The sequence below is a fragment of the Tiliqua scincoides genome, chromosome 10 (assembly GCF_035046505.1).
Source record: "Tiliqua scincoides isolate rTilSci1 chromosome 10, rTilSci1.hap2, whole genome shotgun sequence".
Taxonomy (NCBI): Eukaryota; Metazoa; Chordata; class Lepidosauria; order Squamata; family Scincidae; genus Tiliqua; species Tiliqua scincoides.
In genome coordinates, this window is record NC_089830.1 from 22,934,531 (window position 1) to 22,945,882 (window position 11,352).

An 11,352-nucleotide genomic window follows, 5' to 3' on the forward strand; every position below is an offset into this window, starting at 1 on the left:
TACATCTGGCAGTTGTGACTGGCTGTTGCAGACCAGCGTGGGTGCCAACAGTCTCTGGTGGGTTAGAGCAGGGGTCGGCAACCTGCAGCTCTAGAGCCGCATGTGGCTCTTTCAGCTGTCTGCTACGGCTCGGCTCCTCGGCTCCTCCCGGTGAAAGTGGCAAAGGGGGTAACAGGAGGCACCTGTGTTGGGAGGGCAGGCTGCTTCCCTCCGCCCCCTGAGCTCACTGCCCTCCTCTCCCTTCACGCCTACCTGCCCCGCATTGGTTTCCCTTTTCAATTTTGCCCGCTCTGCAGGCTTAAGCTCCCTGTTTTTCCCTTCCCCAACTCTCCAGCAGGCTCAGCCAATCAGCATCCAGCAGGCTCCTGGCTTTTTCTGTTGGAATGGCTCGGGGCCCTTCACTGGCTGACCACCAGCCAATCCTGAGCCGCCCTCCTCCTCAGCCATTGCCAGCCCTTGCAGCCGACTTTCCCTGAGCAGGTCCCCACTCAGTGCAAGGAGAGACTTTTCCTCCACACCTGAGGAGACATCCTGTGTGTCTACTCAGTAGTAAGCGCCATTACAGCGGATGAAGCTTACTCCCAGGAAAGGGTTCCTGGGATGGCAGCCTTGGAGCTTGCTCCTATGTGTGTCTACTCAGTTGTAAGCCCCATTAAAGCGGATGAAGCTTACTCCCAGGAAAGGGTTCCTGGGATGGCAGCCTTGGAGCCTGCTCAAGGCCAAGCGCAAGTTCGGGTGAGTGGGAGCCCGCACAGGTCTGTTTAAGAGTAAGCCCCGATGTAGTCCCTGGGCTACTCCCAGGAAGGTGTAGAGGGCTGTAACCTCAGCCTCCTCCTGTGCAGGTCTACTCACAAGTAAGCCCCGCTGTAGTCAGTGAGGCTTCCTCCCAGGAAGGTGTGGAGGGCTGCAGCCTCAGCCCCCTCCTATGCAGGTCTACTCACAAGTAGCCAGTGAGGCTTCCTCCCAGGAAAGTGTGGAGAGGACTGCAGCCTGAGAGCTCCAACCAACTTGTCTGCTCAGAAGTCCCATTGTAGTCAATGGGGCTTCCTCCCAGGATAGTGTGGAGAGGGTTGCAGCCTGAGTGAGGGAGGGCAGGCAGGCAGGCAGTGCAGAAGCTGGCCTGTGGCTGCCCCCCCTTCTTCTCTTCCCCACCTCTGGAGTCTGTCCTTTTTTCCTTCCAGCAGGGTGCCTCTGGAAGGTGGGGGGAGTTCTTTAGTATCCATGTAAGATAAGCAGATGTCATAACTGCCATATGCATTGGAATCCTGGAAGATCTGGTGAGGAGCTAGATGTGCTGTCAGCAGTGGCCCCTTTAAGGGTAAGGCCTGGGCATCCAGCAGAGTGTGCTGCACAGCTGCAGCCACTTGAAGGCAATAGGGCCCTCAGGGATATAAGGAGCACCTGAGGAAGGGGGTGTGGGTTGTAGAAGGAGTGCAGGTTGGAGGTAGAAGAGGAGACTAACTGGGCTTATTGACTTTGACTTGGATACTCTGACTGATTTGACTGACTTACTTTGGAATCTGACCTTGGACTGTGACTTGGCTTATTGACTTTGGACTCTGCCCTGAATGCTCTGACTGACTTTGTGACTAATGGACTGCTGGAGACACTGGAGTTTGGTGTGTGGCTGCTGTGTCCAAGACCTGCTGACGATCCAGGGTCTGCTGTAGTGGTGGGAGGCTGCTGGCAAGAGAGAGGACCTCTGCAGGTTGAACAGGTGAGCTACCCTGGAGGTGGGGTCCAGCAGGACTGCAGGGCAGAACCAGGGTCATTTGTTGGGGGAAAGAAGGGGAGCTAATTTGCTTAAAGTGGGCCTAATTCTCCAGGCAGAGAATGGCCTTGGAATCAGGCAAAACACCATAGAGGACCAGGCATCTGAAAACACAGGACAAGAATGTATGACAAAACTAACTAAAAGCTATAAGAGGGGGCTACATTATAAAAATGGAACCTATAAGAGCATAAAGGTAAAAAAAAACAACTATATATGCAGTATTATCTTCATTTTAGATGTCAAAAGGGTTTTGTGGCTCCTGAGGTTTGAGCATCAAAAGCTTCCAAAATTATGGTCAAAAAATGGCTTTGGATGGTATTGTCGGTTTCACTGTTCACCATAGCTCAAGCATAGTACATATTGGTTAGCCAGCCTATTACATACAATTTCTGGTTGGAGGCACACATGGAGAGCACGCATTCGACCCGATGAAAGCAACTCAAATCAACAAAAGCTGGTGCCGTGGAAAGCAGTGATCCACAGCCAACCTCCTCCAGCTCGTGCTCTCTATTCAGTGTAAGCTGTCTCCCTTCTATTCAATGGGCGCTCTGCATGTTTTGACAAATGGCGACCAAGACAAAAGCGCACCATGTCACAACATTTTTACAAGTCAGCGAAGGGGCTCTGGGATGCCAAAGCTCACCCAACCCAACAGTAAGTGCAAGACCGACTTGGGGTGGGAGGGTGGGGTGTCTGACCTAGAAGCAGGATCTCATATTTGATGCTGGCTTGAATCGGAAAGACAGCGCAAGCAAAAGAAAGGAGAATTCTCACCAAGGAAAATACACGCATGGATGCACCAAGTGCAGAGCTGATCAAGGAAATATCCATCAGTTGCGTGTATGACATGTGGGGTGCATGACCAAGGGACAACCAAAGGTCCCTCAACAACACAGTCCAGGAAAAAGTGCTTTTTATTGTGAGATTCAGAACCAACTAGGACAGTGGTTCCCAAACTTTTAAGCACGGGGACCCACGTTTCAAAATGACATTCTACTGGGACCCACTTATAAGACTTAAAAAAGGTTTTACTTTACCAGCCACTCATGCCTCTGGTTTTATTCTTTTTACTATTGTGGGGGGGAGGAGACCACCTCCTGGAGCATCACTGAGCTCCTCGTTCATTGGATCTTGACCATTGTGGTGGCTTTACATTCCCCTTTCCCCTGGACCAAGGTGAGGTCGCCTACTCATGAGTAAATACACACATGCTTCTCCATTTTGGTTTCCATAGGGCTCAAAACATTTTCCTTGTCAGCTATCAGCTTGTCAGTTTCGCGACCCACCAAAAATTTGGTCCGGATCTACTGGTGGGTCCCAACCCACAGTTTGGAAACCACTGAACTAGGAAAACAAGACAGTGATGCCCGGATTCTGTCCAAGAAACCCCTTGAATTTATCCTACTGACCCAGTTATCATTTATCTTTCGGTTCTAGGTTTCTGAGAGTGCAATGGGCCCTTCGTATCCACGGCCCCTGCGGATTCAACCAACCTTGGATCAAAAATATTTGAAAAAAGACTGGAGTGCGCCATGCATTGATGCGTAGGCAAACCTTGCCGAGACTGCAATCACCTTGACCCATGGACATGATAGGTACGAGGTGGGCTGAGAAATTGGTGGGGCTTCCAGAGAAGCCTTCCTTCCGCTGGCCAACACAGTCAGCCATATATCTCTCACGTTGCCAGCACAACTGCACCTGGTTGAGCATGAAGAGGAAGGGCAATGAAGCACACAAGCTGCCCGCAAGTATCCCACAAGCTGCCCACACCTCTGGGGTGCCCAGGACAGGAGGATCGACTATGACATTTTATTAAGGGGCTTGAGCATTCATGGATTTTGGTATTTTGGTATCCGCAGGGGTCCCAGAACCAAACTCACATGGAAACAGAGCACCCACTGTACTCTTATTCAGGGTGGCCAGTCATCTTCTTTTTCCAAGACATTTCTCTTTTTTAGCCTCATGCCCTGGAAAAGAACTTAAATGTCCTCCTTTTCCCTGTGTGCGGGCCCCTGCAGGCAGCGCTTAGCCTTCTTATAATTAATAAATTACGTGTAATAAATTATATAATATTGTTTTAAATTTAATAATAAGTAATTGTTGGCATCCTTCAGTCTCGGAAGACTATGGTGTCACGCTCTGAATGGTGGTTCTGGAACAGAGTGTCCTCTCCAGTGCGCGAAGCCTGGGTAAAGTAGGTATGGAGGATAGGCTGTTACCCACGCAGCAAATCCCCCCTCTCCACATCGCTGATATGGTCCAATGGAAAGGCAGAGGCCAATACGGTTGGTTCCAGCGGTGTCACAGGAGTTGCCAGAACGTGACTGTGTTCAGCCATGAACTGCCTCAGGGACTCCGGCTCCAGATTTTTCCTCGAGGTTGACTCCTGAAGCCTTTTCCATAACTGGATGTAGCCACAAGGCAGTGGAGGTTTAGGATCAGAGTTTTCCTTCTCTCAGATGAGCTGCCTTCCCAGGTTGACGAGTCCCATCTACCTGGTGGCTGTTTAATAAGTAATATAATGTTTAAATTAACCATATGAAATCAATATACAAGTGTTTTTAGCTTTTAGTTTGCCATGTCTACATTTTTCTTGGGCGTCCTACATTTTGGGATGCCTTGTCCTCTTTTGAGGTTATGACATTATTATATTATTCATTATTCATCACATTTTTATACTGCCCTTCCTCCAAAGAGCTCAGGGTGGTGTCCACGGCTGCTCCCCTCCTTTTTTCCTCACAACAACCCTGTGAGGTAGGTGAGGCTGAGAGAAAGTGACTGGCCCAAGGTCACCCAGGAAGCTTCATGGCTGAGGGGGGATTTGAACCTGGGTCTTCCAGGTCTGAGTACACCGCCCAAACCACTACACCATATCTGGTCACCCTGCTCTTATTGCAACACTCCCGTTTCCATTTAGCAACATTTAAGGCACAAATCTTCTCCTCCGTGGATGAAAAACATAGATCTCCTGCGGCACTTAGGGGGGGAAAAAGGGGATGTAGCACCCACATTTCCAAGGCGTCCCTCCTGATGTCAATTACAGGCTCCACAGCCAGTGTACACGAGCGTCACATGCTCATTTCTTTATCTGCAGTGCTGTACGAGGGGATAAACGGATGCATTACGGTAATGAAATAACATATCAAATTAGCAAATTATCATTCATGCTTATCATTACAATCATGACACAGCTCCTGGGTGCGAAGGGAAACTATGAGACTTGGGTTCATGGTGGTCTGGAATAAATGAAGGAGCCAAAGTTATTGCTCCTGCCAGAACTCATGGTGAAAGGAAAGTGAAACAAAATCAGAGATACTGCTTGTCCTTAAAGCAGTGATTTTCAACCATTTCCATCTCATGGTACACTGACAAGGTGCTAGAATTTTCAGGGCACACCATCGGTTTTTTGACAATTGACAAGGCACACCATGCTGCCAGTGGGGGGGGGGGGGCTCACATCCCTAATTGCCCTATTAATATATCAGCCTCCCGCAAACCCTTGCGGCACACTTGTGGACCATTTGCAGCACACCAATGTGCCATAGCGCATCGGTTGAAAATCACTGCCTTAAGGGGATATGTTAAAATATCCCATTCAGGAAGGGAACGTCATCAAATTCCCAATTGCCCACCATACACCTACCTTACAAGGCTGTTGTGAAAGTTAAAAAGTGGGGGGGGGGGTTAGAACCATGTATGTCGCTCTAAGTTGCTTGAACAAAGGGGAAGGCATAAATGTTATACTATCTGGTAACATCACAGGGTAAGAAAATCTGCACCCATCAACCTCTCCTTCTCTGCACCATATATATCTGTTTACACTGGTTCAGATCAGTAGTCTTATCATAGCCCACTACTCAGACTGACAATGGCTCTCCAAATGCTCAAGCCTTGCCCAGGCTTCCTATCGGACGATCCCATGCGATCGTCCACATGCATTGCACAGGGTCTGCTGTTGTGGCCCTCTCCCCTATGAAAGCCCTGTTTTTTATTGCATCAGTGTGTTGCTAGATTGCAACCTGGAGGCTGTCCATCTGTGTGTCCCTTGAATAGTTTCACAGCTGCTAAAGATGCAGCAGTAGCAACTTTTTCTGTCCTCTGCATTCCTGCTGTGGAGGAAAGCAAATAGGATTGGCCAGTACCTTCCTAGCCTGGCCACAATTTCACCCCTCTGGTTGGTTGCCAGGAAAAAGGAAGGTGACGTGCCAGAAAGACGCATTTGTGTATCAGTGTGTGTGTGCTTGCTGCTTGCTTGCTGGCAGGCAGTAGTTATGGCTTTTGCGAGGTAGATGACTTATTGGAGTTTGAAAGTTCACGTTGCAATTATTGGAGTGCTGAAGCCTCCTCCCCCACCTCCCTATTAGTTGCTGCAACCCACAACGTCCTGACTTTTCTGGAATGTATTTTCTTAGATCACGAGGGTTTTCATCCATAATACTGAGCATCCCTGTAGCATTTTTGAGTGTGCAAAGAGGTTCACAGTCATTGCAACGCATACAACAAACCTGGTAAGGTACACATTATTACCCCCATAATACAGAGGGGGAAGACCGAGGCCAAGAAAAGTAACTTACTTAAGATCATCTGGTGAATGAATACGTGGCAGATTCAATCCATAGAAGTCCTGATTCACAGTTCAGGCTCTTACCTACTACTATGCTAATTGGGCTTTTTAATTTTTCGGGGGGAGGGGGGTGTTTTTAAGGTTCTTTGTGCATGTTTACACATAGTCTTCCAAGAGTGCTAGTGTTTTTGAAACAAAATGGGGGGGGGGGAGAGAGAGAGACTATAAAAAAAAAGTTCTTCTGAAGCCGGCATCCCACAGAAAAATCCAAACACAGCTCTATCCCACCTCATATTTGTCCCTCCTTACACATCTCACAGTATAGAACAGGGGTGCCCAAACCCCGGCCCTGGGGCCACTTGTGGCCCTCAAGGCCTCTCAATGCGGCCCTCAGGGAGCTCCCAGTCTCCAATAAGACTCTGGCCCTCCAGTGATTTGTTGGAGCCCACACTGACCCAATGCAATTGCTGTCAGCAACTGAGGCTGAGAGGGCAACTGTTTGACATCTCGCGTGAGCTGTGGGATGAGGGCTCCCTCCACTGCTTGCTGTTTCACATCTGTGATGCAGTAGGGGCAGCAAAGGAAAGGCCAGCCTTGCTTTGTGCAAGGCCTTTTATAGGCCTTGAGCAATTGCAAGACCTTCATTCCTTCATACAAGTTCATCTTTAATATATTCATTTATGTAAACGTATGTAAATTTATTCAAATTTGAAATGTAAATGGATTCTTTCTTTCCCCTGGCCCCCGACACAGTGTCAGAGAGACGATGTGGCCCTCCTGCCAAAAACTTTGGACACCCCTGGTATAGAACATGTTATTTTACAAATAATTCTGCTCCCCCTTTGGTTGGTGCCCTAGATATCTCTGTTGACTGTGATAGGACCAGCGTCATATTTAGGGCACAGCAGGTGTGGGCATCTGTCCTGTGCAGGGCCTCCAAGAGGAACTTTATCAGGGGATACAAAGTTTCTTTGGGGCCTCTTCCTAAAGGGGGAAGTGAGGAAACAGAGTGGGGGAAGGTAGTGACAAGGGTGGGTAGTTATGCCGGATCCCAACCCCCGTTCCTGGGAAGTTCAGAGTGGCTTCAAGCAGCTCCGCTCTCCTCAGACTTGTACCACGTCAGGAGGTGGCACAAGTCCAAGGAGACCCATAGGTGCAAGGGTGGCTTACCTCTAGTTAAGCTGCTTTGGGCCCCTATTCTGCTCTGGATACAGCACCAGCCTCTTGGCTGGCCTGTTCCAGTGCAGGAGAGGATTGAACCTTTACCCAGGTAATTCACATGCACTTTTTAAGCATAGTTTAAAAAAATTGTTCTCCATTTTGCCGTAGAGATAAAGAGTCTATAATAAATTTTACGCACATTGCTACGATTCTGCAGACCTTGACTATGAATCTAGGACCCCTGCAAAAATGCTTCCAGTTGGGCTTTGCAGCTCCTAAACCTGGCCCTGCATAAGATTCTAGGATGTTCACACTTTTTTTCCGAGTTCCCCCCTTTCACACCTATGTTATCTCCGGCTTGATCAGGGAAACTGGATTTCTTTGCCTGGCTCTTGAGTTTGAACTTGAGCAAAGCAAAAGTCCAGGGGCAGCGGGGTGGGGGGGGGGCAGTGAAAGATGCAGGAGGAAGCAGCGTGGAATGTCCGGGTCAGGATGAGCTGCTGTCAGCAGTCAAATTGGCCTTCCCTGCCAGCCGCCCTCTCCTGCTTGGAAGGACAAAGACGGGGGACAAAGGGGAGGGATGTGGCTGGCGTCCAGGCCCTGTGGCTTCTGATGATAAGGAGATGGGAGAAGGAGAGGGAAGCTCAGCTGCTCCTGGGCACTGAGAGCAGAGGCCGGGCCAGGCGCAGATAATATTTTGGTGCCAGGTTGGTACAATATAAAAAGGGGGGAGGGTGAGAGAAAGTACAACATTCTTTTCTAAAAGCCAAATGAGAGGCAGGACCGCAGAGAAAAGCCCTGAGTCAAATTGCTCTCTCTCTCTCTCTCTCTCTCTCCATCACATACAAAACTCATTTTGGACCTGATCTGGTTTGTTCTCCACATCTGTCCAGTGTTACCCTGCACATACCCGATCTTGTCTGATCTTGGAAGCTAAGCAGGGTCAGGCCTGGTTAGTACTTGGATGGGAGACCGCCTGGGAATACCAGGTGCTGTAGGCTTATGCCATAGTCTTTCGAGACTGAAGGTTGTCAACCATCTCCCTATACTGAACACTATCTCCCGATCTTGTCTGATCTTGGAAGCTAAGCAGGGTCAGGCCTGGTTAGTACTTGGATGGGAGACCGCCTGGGAATACCGGGTGCTGTAGGCTTATGCCATAGTCTTTCGAGACTGAAGGTTGCCAATCAACCAGTGGCATTGCCCTGGGTGCCACGCCTTGAGGGGGGTGTCAGTAGGAGGCCTTAGAAAGACACTTGTATTTCTTTCTAAGTTCTTTCGCTGCGTAAGATTTCTTTCTTAGCTTCTTTCTAAGTTCTCCAGAAGGCCTTCTGAGGGCCAGAGGGGTGTATGGGGGTGTTAAAAATTTATTTGCCCCAGATGCCAAATGCCTTAGCTAGGCCTCCCGCATTGGGTAGGTGTGTCTCTGATGGGCCAATTCTAGTTCCTGCCCTCCAGGAGCTCAATCCACAGCCTTCGGTGACAGGGCCAACGTTCAACAGAGCCCTAGAGACAAAGGGGTGAAGCTCTTTGTTTCAGAGCCATTGGCTTTGCTCATATGCAAATTGAACGCGGCAACTTGCATCCTGCCAGGTCTTCTCCTTGTCCAGCTAACTCAGCATTACCTATGCTTGAGTGGCTAATCTCCCAGGGCTAGAGACAGGCATCCTTCCCAGCCTTACCTGGAGATGCTACAGATGGACCCTGAGACCTTGTGCATGCCAAGGAACATAAGAACAGCCCCACTGGATCAGGCCATAGGCCCATCTAGTCCAGCTTCCTGTATCGCACAGCAGCCCACCAAATGCCCCAGGGAGCACACCAGATAACAAGAGACCTGCATCCTGGTGCCCTCCCTTGCATCTGGCATTCTGACATAACCCATTTCTAAAATCAGGAGGTTGCGCATACACATCATGGCTTGTAACCTGTAATGGATTTTTGCTCCAGTAACTTGCGCAATCCCCTTTTTAAAGGCATCCAGGCCAGACGCCATCACCACATCCTGTGGCAAGGAGTTCCACAGACCAACCACACGTTGAGTAAAGAAATATTTTCTTTTGTCTGTCCTAACTCTCCCAACACTCAATTTTAGTGGATGTCCCCTGGTTCTGGTGTTATGTGAGAGTGTCAAGAGCATCTCTCTATCCACTCTTTCAGGGCCAGCCGTAGGAGCTGCAGGATCCAATGCAAAATAATTTTTGGGGGAGGCCACCCCTGTGGGGTCTCCCTACACACCAGGAGGAGCAGCAGTGGTGAGGCCCCTGGCAGCAGCATCACAGCTTCTGGGGGCTCTGACTCCAAACCAGTCAGATCCAGGGACAGGCAGGAGGGAAGGCTGTCCAGCGGTGATGCTCTGCTTGCCATGCTCTCCTTGTGATGCATGGGCATGGTAGATTCCATGCCAGAGTATTCCATGCCAGGGCCTCTGATTGGCATGATTGGACAAACTGCCCGAAGGCCGGCCCTGCAAGGATATATTCTGCCACTCAACTTGAGCCCATCTCCAAAAGTATGAATGAGTCCATGAATTCACTAAAACTGAGAAGATGTACCAACAAAGCTCTCCTTAATTTGATGGCAGCCTAGTAAACCTCAGAATGCCGGAGATCATATGGTTCTTTCCACGCCACGTAAAATCCCATTGCAGAAGCCAGTTGCAGAAAAGCACAGAAGCCCCTCCTGAGTTGAGGCCCTTTAAAAAAAAAGGGGGGGGGACAGACCTTGGCCATCTGGTTGCATGGTCCCATATGTAACGAGATAGCTGCCACCCTCTGCTTCCGGCCTCATCGCCAATCACGCAAATGAGTAAGCCCACAAATGGTGAAGGTGGAGAAGAAAAATCTGCCCCGATTACTGTCCCGACACTGAGCGTGACATGCCACTTAAAGGGCGCAAAGGGGGTAACTAATCTGCATTACGTGACCGTCCCGCATCTGCGCCCCTTTGCCATCTCCCGGCTGTAGCGCTCCACTAGTTAACCCTGATGGAAATTAATTCCCTCTCGTTTTTGTCAGTGGCTTCACTCACACTTCATTTTGCAGGGTCTAAATTGGATGATCCATCACCGCTCCAAAGAGACACGGTCTTTTCCCCGCCATTAAAGGCAAGCGCAGAAGAGAAGTGCCGTTAAAACTATAACTTATTCTGGGCTTTTTGGAGATTGCAGAGAAAGGAAGCTTTGAACCGTGGGGGGCGCAGTGGGATCTTATGGTCACAGAGTGGCTCTGTGCAGTCCGGTCTCCTGGGGAGTACCCGCAGTTCTGGAAGGGGAAAGGGTTCTTGTGCATTTGAAAAGGATGTTGAAGATTTCACAGGCCTCTTGATTTCCATGGCCAAGCTGGGGAGTGACCGTAGTTTATTGGTGGTCTTCATACTTAGTACCTGCAGAAAGCCTAACTTCCATTCCTGGCAACTGCACACCTGACTCTGAAGCAGTGGTGTAGGCTAAGGGGGGCCAGGGGGGTCAATTTCCCCAGTTGCCATGCCTAGGGGGTGTCAAGGGGGTGCCTTTTGGAGGCTTTCTGAGGCCAGGTAGGCTGTGTGTGGTCTTCCAGATCCTGAGAAGGCCTGCTGGACAGGGTGACCAGATACAATGGAGGACAGGACCTTTAACCATTGTAGAGAAGAGGAAAGTTTGGCAGGTGCAGCCCAACATGGAAGGGTTTGAAAAGCTGCACCTGCCAAAATTCCCTCTTCTCTACAATAGTTAAAGGTATATCCTCCATTGCATCTGGTCACCCTGCTACTGGGTGACTTAGGAAGGCACTTCCTGTTTTAGTGAAAACCTGAAGTGCCTTTTGAAGGCATCTGAAAGCCTTCTGAGGTCCGGGGAGGCCTCCCCATACCTCAG

At 49.6% G+C, this 11,352-nt stretch overlaps 1 pseudogene; it reads left to right on the top strand.

Moving 5' to 3' along the window:
* The first annotated feature begins 8,387 nt into the window (after positions 1-8,387).
* On the top strand, positions 8,388-8,500 carry LOC136662004 (5S ribosomal RNA; annotated as a pseudogene).
* Positions 8,501-11,352: the final 2,852 nt, after the last annotated feature.